This window comes from Tupaia chinensis, unplaced genomic scaffold, assembly GCF_000334495.1.
Source record: "Tupaia chinensis unplaced genomic scaffold, TupChi_1.0 Scaffold148723_1, whole genome shotgun sequence".
In the NCBI taxonomy this organism is placed as follows: Eukaryota; Metazoa; Chordata; class Mammalia; order Scandentia; family Tupaiidae; genus Tupaia; species Tupaia belangeri.
In genome coordinates this window covers 827,565-837,832 of record NW_006208570.1, presented here as the reverse complement: position 1 = coordinate 837,832, position 10,268 = coordinate 827,565, and the positions used below count along the sequence as shown (strand labels likewise).

The 10,268-nt window shown below is 37.4% G+C and overlaps 1 long non-coding RNA gene across 2 annotated transcripts in view; it reads right to left on the bottom strand.

The window, feature by feature from the left end:
• Positions 1 to 1,922: 1,922 nt before the first annotated feature.
• LOC114006540 (uncharacterized) overlaps positions 1,923 to 10,268 on the bottom strand; it is a 34,699-nt gene continuing 26,353 nt past the window's right edge. For both annotated transcript variants that reach the window (XR_003548250.1, XR_003548251.1), the window contains exons 3-4: positions 5,210 to 5,274; positions 1,923 to 2,229 (exon numbers count right to left, since the gene is read on the bottom strand). This is a non-coding gene — a long non-coding RNA (uncharacterized LOC114006540). The remainder of the gene's footprint in view (positions 2,230 to 5,209; positions 5,275 to 10,268) is intronic.

Sequence of the window (10,268 nt, the reverse complement as noted above, 5' to 3'; positions counted from 1 at the left end):
TGCAGCATCTCTTGATATCAAACATGGCCCCCTCCCTCCTAGAGCAGGGCATGAGCTTGTGCTGTGCTCTCAAACTGGCATGGCACTCCCTCTCTTTTAGGACTGCCCTCCATGACTTCTGGTTCATGTAGACCCATCTTTGACATCTCACTTCAATTCAAGCCTTACTTTCGTAGAAAGGCTTTCCTGACCTTCATCTTTACTCTAGGGTAGAGTCTTGGTCTCCTAGGGCCCTGCTTCTTCTTAGTTTGTAATTAAACATTTATCAGTATGATTATTTAATTAACATCCGTCTTCCCATGCAGACTGTAATCTCTGTGAGAACGAGAGCTTCCTCTGGTTTCCCATCTTATCTTCAATGACAATCACAATACTTGCAACATGGTAGGTGCTCACTACAGGTATGTTCCATGGTCACTGAAGCATGATTGAATCTAAGCCTAAGAGGGGAGAGACTAGGAGACATCAGGTTAGGGGAGAGATGGAGTCCAGATACAAATTTGCCTAGGCAAGGAGCTGAGAATGACAGGCTGCTTTGAGAAGAGGAACTGTTTTTCTTCTGTTACCTTCATCATCTCTTATTATAAGAATAGTTCCTGAAAGACTATTCTAAGAGTGGACTCATGACAGCCACGTGTTATCAGACATTTCAATATATGAAATCACAATCCATGGCCATGATAGCATCCGAGGTGTTGCTAAATCTGGGTAATGAGGGATCTTAGGTTCTGATGTGTACCAGGGAGAAGAATGCAGTTTGGGCATAAGCTGCTAATGTTCCATTTAATTATCTCTTCACTGCAGCCCCAATGACCTAAACAGATGTTTTTTGTGAGTAGCTTATTGTTTCTGTAAAAATCACACATGTTGCCTGTACATGTAATTTAAACAATAATAAACAAAAAAAGTACTGTTCAGAAATATTATTACTAGTGCCTTGGTTAACATTCTCCCTATAGATACATGCATTTTTTAAACATAAATAAAAATCACGTTTTACATCAATTCATCAAGCTCACATGTGGGATTGATTGGTTCTGCTGAAAGATATAAAGGAAGTGGTCCTGACATTGTTCTGAAGACATGCACGTGAATATGGTGGAGGTAACCTTTTTAGATTGTTCTTATGATTTGGAGTCAGACTCTCCAAACATTGCTTCTTCTTCCCTCTTTCTATTGGAAACATACTGAAGCAGTGTAAGAGATCACAGGCGTGTACTGAGATCCTAATGTCACCCATGACAGGCCTTGTATTATTGTCTAGAGTAGAAAAACAAGCTCGAAGAAGAATAGGGTCGGGTGGTGAGGAGAGCACCAACCACAGCGAAGTTCTGTGTGCATATTCAATCCGGGCATTCCCTATGATCACTGCAGAATTTCAAGACAAGAAGCTGGAAGAAAGAGTAGCAATTTATTAGTGGCCAAGTTGGAAAACTCACTACAGTCACTGTCTAATGAGGCTTTATGGTCTAAATCTCCAGGAAAGAAACAAAATATCTCCATTAGCTAGTGACAAACATCCCTGTGCAGTTCTGGAAGCAAGCTTTTGTTGATTGCTGACACTTGAGAGAGGGTAGTGATTCATATTATGAAAAGAACTAGTTTTTTTTTTTTTTTTAAGAGATGCAACTTGGTAACTAATTTTTGTCTCTCCCTGCCAGTGTAACCGTTTGAATGTTAATTTAATTTTACAGAATATCATTTATGTAAATGTAATTAGAAGGGAAACATGATCTGGAGATGCACAGCACCAAAGAAAATTTATTACTCCAAGGGGTATTGCTCTAATCATTCAACTGCAATATTGAGTTTCCCCAGATTTAATCTAAAAGCAATAAATTACAAAAGGCTAATGCCCTGCCCAACAACAAGCTGTCATGAACCCAAGTTTCAGGGAGGGAAACAAGAAGGAGGAAGAAAGGGAAAAAAAAAATCTGAACTTTATTTCAGCAACAGGCTATCACCAGCTTCATATTTCCTGATAGGAAACTCAGTAGAGACAACATTGCTAGAAAAAATAAAAAGCTTCATTTCCTAAGCAAGAATAAAATGGTAACTTCCAACCTCCCACTGCTTTTCTCTCCAGAAATCTGACCAGGGCTCTTCGCTTGTTGTTAAACGTTATTATAAATGTTGGGAGTTCAAGGCTCCATGTTCCCCAACAGCAGAGAGAGAGGAATCCAGCCAGGATGAAATGGCCCTGTCTCTTCACCTTATGGCTGTGCTGTGCTTTTGCAGAAGAGAAGAAAAGAAAGTCTGATTAATGTCAAGGTCCATATTGCGTTCCATTGAGCTCATGCCGGAAAGCCAGTTCTCCTGGGGCATCTTGCCAAGAGAAGCCAAGTCTGTTAAAAGGAAATGCTCTTCAGTCTCCTCTCCTCTTCATACAGAGTGAAATGTTGTGATAGGAAGAACTTGGGGTTAGAAGTATCTCTTTGCTACATAAGTTCTATACCTGAACTTAACACAGCCAAGGCTACCATACCCTTTGAAAGTGCTCAACCAGATAATCCATCTGGCTGCACAAAAAGAACCTTTTGTGAGGTGTTAGAAATATCATTGCCTGGGTTAGAACCCAAAACAACTAAATTGGGATTTCTATGGTTAGGATTCAGACACAGATGTATTTTAAAACCTCCTCCAGTGGCCTTAATGTACAGTCCCCAGTGAGAATGGCAACCTAAAGAAAGGCTGATGGCATGCAATGGAATGCACAGTTTTAAAGGGACTCTGTGTTCAATAGGTCACTATGTCACAGGTTCATTCATTCTAGGGGGTGGGGATTTCTTAGATGTGACAAAGGTAAAAGAGAAATCTGTTTATACAAAATAAATCATTGCAGCTAAGCAGGTTATCAGGTAAAACTGTAGCACTGCAATATAATTTTAAAAACCTAAGTCATAATACTCCTTCTGTTGTGGTTACTATTCTCTGTATCTAATAAGGATCAAGATAAGGTAGTATAACCTTATTTCTTGTTCCAAAGAAAATGACAAGAAAAGCAAAGTTCTAAAATAATTGTTTCTTTCATTATCCATAAATATCTTAGCTCTATTTCGTGAGGTTTTCATTTTGTTCATTTTGTCCTGGAACTCTATATTGACTGGGCCATTTAGTTTAGAGAAAGGTATACCATCCAAGACAAAATAATTTTTTTAATATTTCAAAGACAGACTGGAAACTCTGAGTCTGTCAATATGAAGGATCTTCAAAAATTTTATGGAAAATGTGTATTATGAAAATATTATGCATGGATATCAAAATGGTTTTTTGCACCAAAATAAATTCATACTTTCATTTAATTTTTCCACAAAGTTTTTGAAGAGCTCTTATATTTTCCCACTTTACATGTAGTGGTACACTAAAAGGTTTGTTTTTAATTTTAACAGTTTTGCAATAATTTTAATGTTTAGCAAAAGAAATATACATAGCACTTCAAACCTGCAGTCTTACAGAAATTATTTCATGGAATGGGATGACATAAAATATTGACTTGTTTTAAACAAATGTAAAGCAAGCATAGTAGAAGAAATTCTCTAAAATGACAAAATTCATGAAAATGGTACATGACTATCAATTGTCTATAAATGCCCTGATTAAATAACAAGACAGGAGATATATACAAAAAATAACTGAATTGAACATGTTATATTTCTTCTACCACTCCACACTCCCCACCATACGTATGTGAACACAGCTCACTTTTTAGGTGGATTTGAATTTATCTTCCTCTACTTCCAAAATTCGTTTTGTAAAGATACTTGAATAGGATTTTTTTAAAGGAAAAATATTTTAAATGATATTCTTAAGTATTTAAGCCCATTGAGTTTAGTACTCATTTTACCCATATAATCAGTCCAAGATCAGAATGACCAACATAGGCTTAACTGGAAATAAATAACTTTTGGCAACAGGAGGAGAGAAAAAATGTTCATTTCTGATTCCACTTCTTGGTACTACATCTTGACTGATTTGATTACTTTTTAATTGTACTTGCTAAATAAAAAAAAAAATGCTGGTAGATCAAACTGAATTAAATGGCCCAAGAAATTCAAGTAAAAGAACATCTGTTTTACCTGCTCTGTTTAGGCTACGCCTCTATTCTATTTCAACTGAAGAGTACTCTTTCTCCATCTCAACACCATTATATCTCATTTCTCACTAAACTTTTTCTTCTAAAGCAAACATCTCAAGAGTGTTAAATTAAGTAATTCACTGTCAGAGTCCCCCTTGTATTATGTTACAAATTTAATCAGCTAATTATTTTTCCACATTGCAGATATTTAATTATTAGCTAGTTCCTCTCTTAGGAATCTACCAAGCTGCACAGACACAGAATGTAGTACACCCCACTTTTCCCATCTTGTATCAAAAGGTGCTAAGTAATTTCATCCCAAATCAGCAAAAACAAAACAAAACAAACAATAAAAGATTTTAACAGTCGTATAATGAAGCAATCATAACTGTTTCTAGCAGCCTGTTTGGATGCAAAAACTCATAGAAAAGAACATACAATTTTAAAACTTCTTTTGTTCACATGATCAGGTCACAACTAACAACATAATTTCTTCAACATTGTCAACCAGAAATCCAAAAATGAATGTCACCAACCAATAACTGACCAATCCTTTTTCCACTGAAAAACCATTTGTAACTTACCATGCCTATCAATAGTTACACACCAGATTTTCAAATAAAATTCACCAAATGGCCCCAATTCCTGGGTAATTATAGAGCTAAAATAAAATGGTGAGCAATTTTTGCACAATAAACAATACTAACCATCTAGTCTAAAAAAATATGGGCCAAATTTGCACACCACTATCTCCCTTTATTTTCATTAAATTAATCTCATAATTATTTGCCCAGATTGTCTATGCTTTGGTTTCAAATGCTCACTTAATTTAGCCCATAGAGATGCAGTCTTTGGTAACGTGCAAATTCTTATCATCAGCTTATGAAGAGGAGCAACAAGTACACATGACTGTGGCCTGATAATAAGACACGATGAAGAAAGAAAAGGAAACCCACAGGAGTTACTTTGGAACTAGAATCAAATTAAGATGATTTCAGAAGAAAAAGTGAAATGTCAAGTTACTACAAATGGAAAACATCACAATACTATAAATAGACTTGGTTGCCTTTCTTTTTTTTTTTTTTTTTTTGAGAATAATGAAGGGTAAAGATGAATATATCCACCCATACTTACCAGTATACAGAGAGGCTTTGTAAGTTGTCTAAGTTAACACAACTAGTACATGATGGATTTGGGATCTGAAACAAAAGAAACATGTCCACTCAAATACCAAGAGTAACTGAAAAGTTTGTATGGACACTCACAGAGGATGAGGCTAGTCATCTGAAAAACATTTTAAGCAAAAGCAGCTTCAAATGCAAAGACCTGAGTTGGGAAGAGATGGAAATGAAGGCGAAGAGAAGAAGCTGGAGTTTGCCCAATTTATCAATTTTGTTGGTTGTCCACTTGCTTCATGTCCCCATGGGTAAGAGTCACATCCTCCAGAGAGTACAACCACCTTTTATTCCAAACAGAGAGGCATTTTGATTCTTCTGGCATTTCAACCATCAGTGTGTAAAGTAATCACTAGCTGGCTAACAACTGAGCAAGACCGATAGATTCCTTTCAGGTCTACGTGTGGCCCATGGTTTTCCACCATATGAAACTGGCCAAGGTCTGTAGGTTATAGGGCAAATACATGCCATGGATATTGGAATCTCTCATTCTGCATGAATTCCTCTGGCCTTCTTATTTCAGATACTGGATTCAGTCAGGTATTACTGGGTTACCCTTTAGCCTGGTACAATACACAGCACTTACTAATAGTTTGTGACTGGATCAAAGTAACAGTAGGGATTCCAGGCATCAGACGATTCCTCTAAAATCATTTAAGACCAGAAATAAAGGGCCAGTAGGTCGTGTGGTGGTTAAGGTGTCAGACTTCCATATGGTTAACCACGGTTCGAGTCCTGGAACTGGCGACTTGCTTTCTTGCTTTCCCTTTCTCTATCTCTCTAGTTAAATTAAAAAGTAATAATAATAACAAATGGAATTAAATAAATGACTGTTTATTTCAAAAAGAAGACCAGAAATAAGAATTTAAAGAGTAAGTTTATCTTATAAATTGTATTGTCTATTAAAATGGCATAATTCATAAAACGATGTATTTTAAGGGATGAAGTTGACTAGTGTTTCTGAGGAACTAAGTAGTCATTTAATGTTTCTTTTCCTTTTATTGAGTAGACACATTTTGGTATAATGTAGCTCTAAACCTCAAATTATAAAGGAAAAAGCAAACTAGAAAATATTTCACTTCATAGCTGATATAGACAATGTGTTAAGAACATTAGAAAGGTTATTCAAGGGACCAGCAGATGGCGTGTAATAGTTATGTCACTGGACTCCTATGTAGTCGACCCTGATTTGAGTCCCAAACGCAGTGGCTTGAAACTCACTCCGGGTGTGTGTGCATGCATTCCCAAGATCCAAGAAGAGAATGGAAAAGAGATTGTGATGTGGCCATCCCCCATTGGGGGTGACTTCTCGCTTTCTGTCTCTTTCTCTGGCGTGCTCACGTGCCCTATATGTACCAAAAATCTCTCTTTAAAAAAGAAAGTTTATACAAAATTAAACTGAAAGCTGCCTGGAACTCTAGAGTTCAGTTTACCTGATCTTAGAAAGCTCAGCTCTAATAAAAAGTTAATTATGAAATTCAAGAGCAACTGTTAGGACCTAATCAATCTTTGTTAGGTTATGAAAGCAACCAAAGGAAATGCATGTGACCCAGGTCTAGTAGTTATTTACTAAAACTTACGCCAGACACTACTGTTTTCATTATCCCGGGGCTTTTCTATAGCATAGTTATTTATTACAATTTCTTAATTATTCATTCTAGAAAAGGCTTATAATTATAAACAAGCCACTAATGAGAAGAAAAAATGTAATTCCTTCAGAATCTCATTTTTATCTGACATTAATTAATGCCCACTTATAAATTGTGACTTTGCCATAAAATTTACTCGGTGCTTGAATTTAATTTTCCATATTCATTGAAGACAAAAAGAAAAAAATAAAAAAACCTGCTCCGAAGCAGCCAGGTAAGTTCAATGTGCTGGGTTTTTAAATTAGAATATACAACAGGTTTATTTTTCATCGTGAACTATATGAATTTCCTTCCTGAGTAATAGTTTGGGCATTGTACCAGAGTTTCAAGACGGGGAGAGGTAAATACCATTCTTTCCTGTACTCTAAGAGGCAGCTCTCTGTCAAGATTGCAACATTCTTAAATGTTGACAAGCATGTACACTCTAACACACGCTTTTTGCCTGGCTCATTATGTAAATTATATTCATGTAATGCATCACTTGGGTATTCAGGTGCAAGCCCACGGTGTCTAATACAAGTCCTCCTTGTCAGGAGCGACAGTAATGTACATTTTCAGTAAAGATAACTGATCAGGGAAAAGAAAAAATAACTGCTATTTTCAATCAGAACCAAAGAAAGTACCCTTAGTCCAGAAGAGATGTGATGCCAGGCTAAGGCTGAAAAATACATCTCTGACCTTATTATCCAGGCTCCCGTGTTAAATATAGTGGCTATAATAGAATTTGTGTGCCCTAGTTTCTGACAGGTTGAATGTTGCTTAGTGATCCAGGAGTGGAAAATGGCTGCCTGCATTCAAAAGAGATCATAGATTACAGACAATTCCTGGGTATTGTGACCAGAGGATGCTATTTCAATGGCTCTCAAAAAAGAGAGACAGCTTCCTAATACCTGTAATTGGAGAGGGACTGTATTCATAATCTATTCCTGTATAATGAATTACACCAAAACTATTTATATATCTGTGGTTCGGGAATAGGGGATTGGTTTTCTAGCTGGATTTTCTACTGTACCCCACAGATGTAATCCAGGTGTCAGCCAGTCCCATGATCATCTCCAGGCTCATTGGGGACGGATCTACTTCCAAACTCACTCACATGATTGTCTGAAAAATTCAATTCCTCATGGTTGTTGGACTAAGGGTCTTGGTTTCTCACCAAGTGTTGGCTATAGACCTCCCTCAGTTCCTCGCCATATGATATGCTATATGATCTAATATGGCAGTTTGCCTTATTAAACCAAGCAAGGTAAGAAGGGAACAAAGTGTATCAGCAAAACAGGAGCTCTGGCCTTTTATAACCCATTCTCAGAAATAAAGCACCATCGGTTTTGCATTAGAAGCAAGTCACTAGGTCTCCACCACACACAGGGGCAGGACACTATAGAAGAAGATCAATATCAGGAGGTGAACAGTAATGGAAATCATTTTAGGATGCTTCCTACCAGAAGAACTGAGTAGGTCTCATTGGGGCCCCAAATACACCTGCCATACCGTGACATACATATCATGTTACCTACTGAAACAACAAGCCAACAAAATAAAATGGTAGAACCTTGGATCTCTTCCTACACCAGAGTGATTGGCCAGAAATTTAATGGTGTTATTCGCAGAAAGTCCCTTGTCATTGTACAAAAAGGAAACTTATTTTTATTTTCAAACACAAGCAGAAAACTATTCTTTCTGGGAAAAAAAAATAATACAAAATAACCATCTTAACCAAGCTGATTTCAGCCAAAACATCTTATATATAATGCAAAATCTTATCAATAGTAATTTATTGATTTAGTTCTTTTTTTAGTCATTAAAGCTTGACAATTGTCTTCATCTAGATTCTACAATAGCATGATCTAGGAACAAAGCCATGTGTAAGTGGTTTATTTGGGACTGTGGTCCCAGGGAACCAGAATGAAGCAGTACAGGAGAGAAAGCTCATGTACGAATATCGCTGTGGGTGACCAGTTAGTTGCTCAGTACTGTGGAATCATTTGAGGTACTTCAAGAAATGATTCTTGAAATCTTCCTGGGAAAGAGAAAGGGACAAAGCAAAATACACTTACCCTTTCACTTCCAGTCTTTTTTGGTAAACATTTTTTCTAACTTGGTATTAATGCCTCCTCCTTTCAGGATGTATATTCTTGGGGACAAAATATGTTTCTAAAGGACTCAGTGCAACATTAACAATAAAGAAATGCCATGCCTGCCAGAGGTGAGAGCTGTGCAATACTAACCTGAAGCAAGACTCTACCTTCTAGAAACTGACTGGAGCCTACACAGAACTGTTGGGTACCGCAATGGCTAGCATAGGATATACATGCGGTTTAGAAAACAGAAATGCTGCCTAGGAGTTGTCTAATGGAAAGGTTTTAGGTGGAAAATCCTTATAGAGAGGACATTAACCCACGGCAAGGAGTCTTCATTAGGATGTTTCTTAGTAGAAATTTAAGCTATAACACCCAGAAAATCATCTTGTGAAGGGAGGGGATGGCTTGTAGGTTTCACTAGGTGCATGGTAAGTATGCTTGTGCAGGAGAGGGATATTTTGGGCCCCTGAGAGATCTTAGGGTACCTCTGATACAAAGTCTTTTAGGCCCAGCTCTAGTGGTAAGTTTTGCTAAGATGCTGTGCCCTGTATGCTGGGCCCACTTGAGAGGCCAAGGTTCAATTTCCAAGCTGACCTAAAGGCACTATAGCACATACCAACAATCCCAGAAACTTGGGAGGCTGAGGCAGGAGAATTAAGCTCGACACTGGTGTGGGCAACATAGTGAGATCCTGTCTATAAAAGAGCCAGGTGTGATGGCTTGAGCCTGTAGTCTCAACTGGGAAAATCACAACACAATGAGAATTTGACTAGAATAAATATGTACATAAATAAATAATGAATATTTAATAAATTTTTTAAAAGAAAAAAATGTATATGTCTCCCAAAGACCCTCACTTCCTGGTATTTCTACTCTCATACAATCCTCTTTCCTTGATTGTTAGACTTGCTTCTAAGAAAAAAGAGAAGTCAGAACACTGTGTGTCAAAATGACTTTATTTACAAACATTTTAGGCCTGGGTCTCTGAGAATGTAAGCTCCAGAATGGCACTGTTTGGCTACTAATCATACCAACAGCCATAGACAGTGTTTGTCACATAAACGGTGTTCAGTCAGCATTTGTTCAGTGACCACAACCGAGTGCATAAGCAAGCGAGTCATAGCTAGTGATTAAATCAAGGGAAAAATCAAGCCTAAGTGATTTTTTTTTTTTTGGAGAGGTTTTTGCTATAGGGCACATGCGCTCACCAGACAGACAGAGACAGAAAGAAAGTGAGAAATCACCCCCCAGGGGGGATGACCTCACCGCAATCCCTTCTTCTCCATTC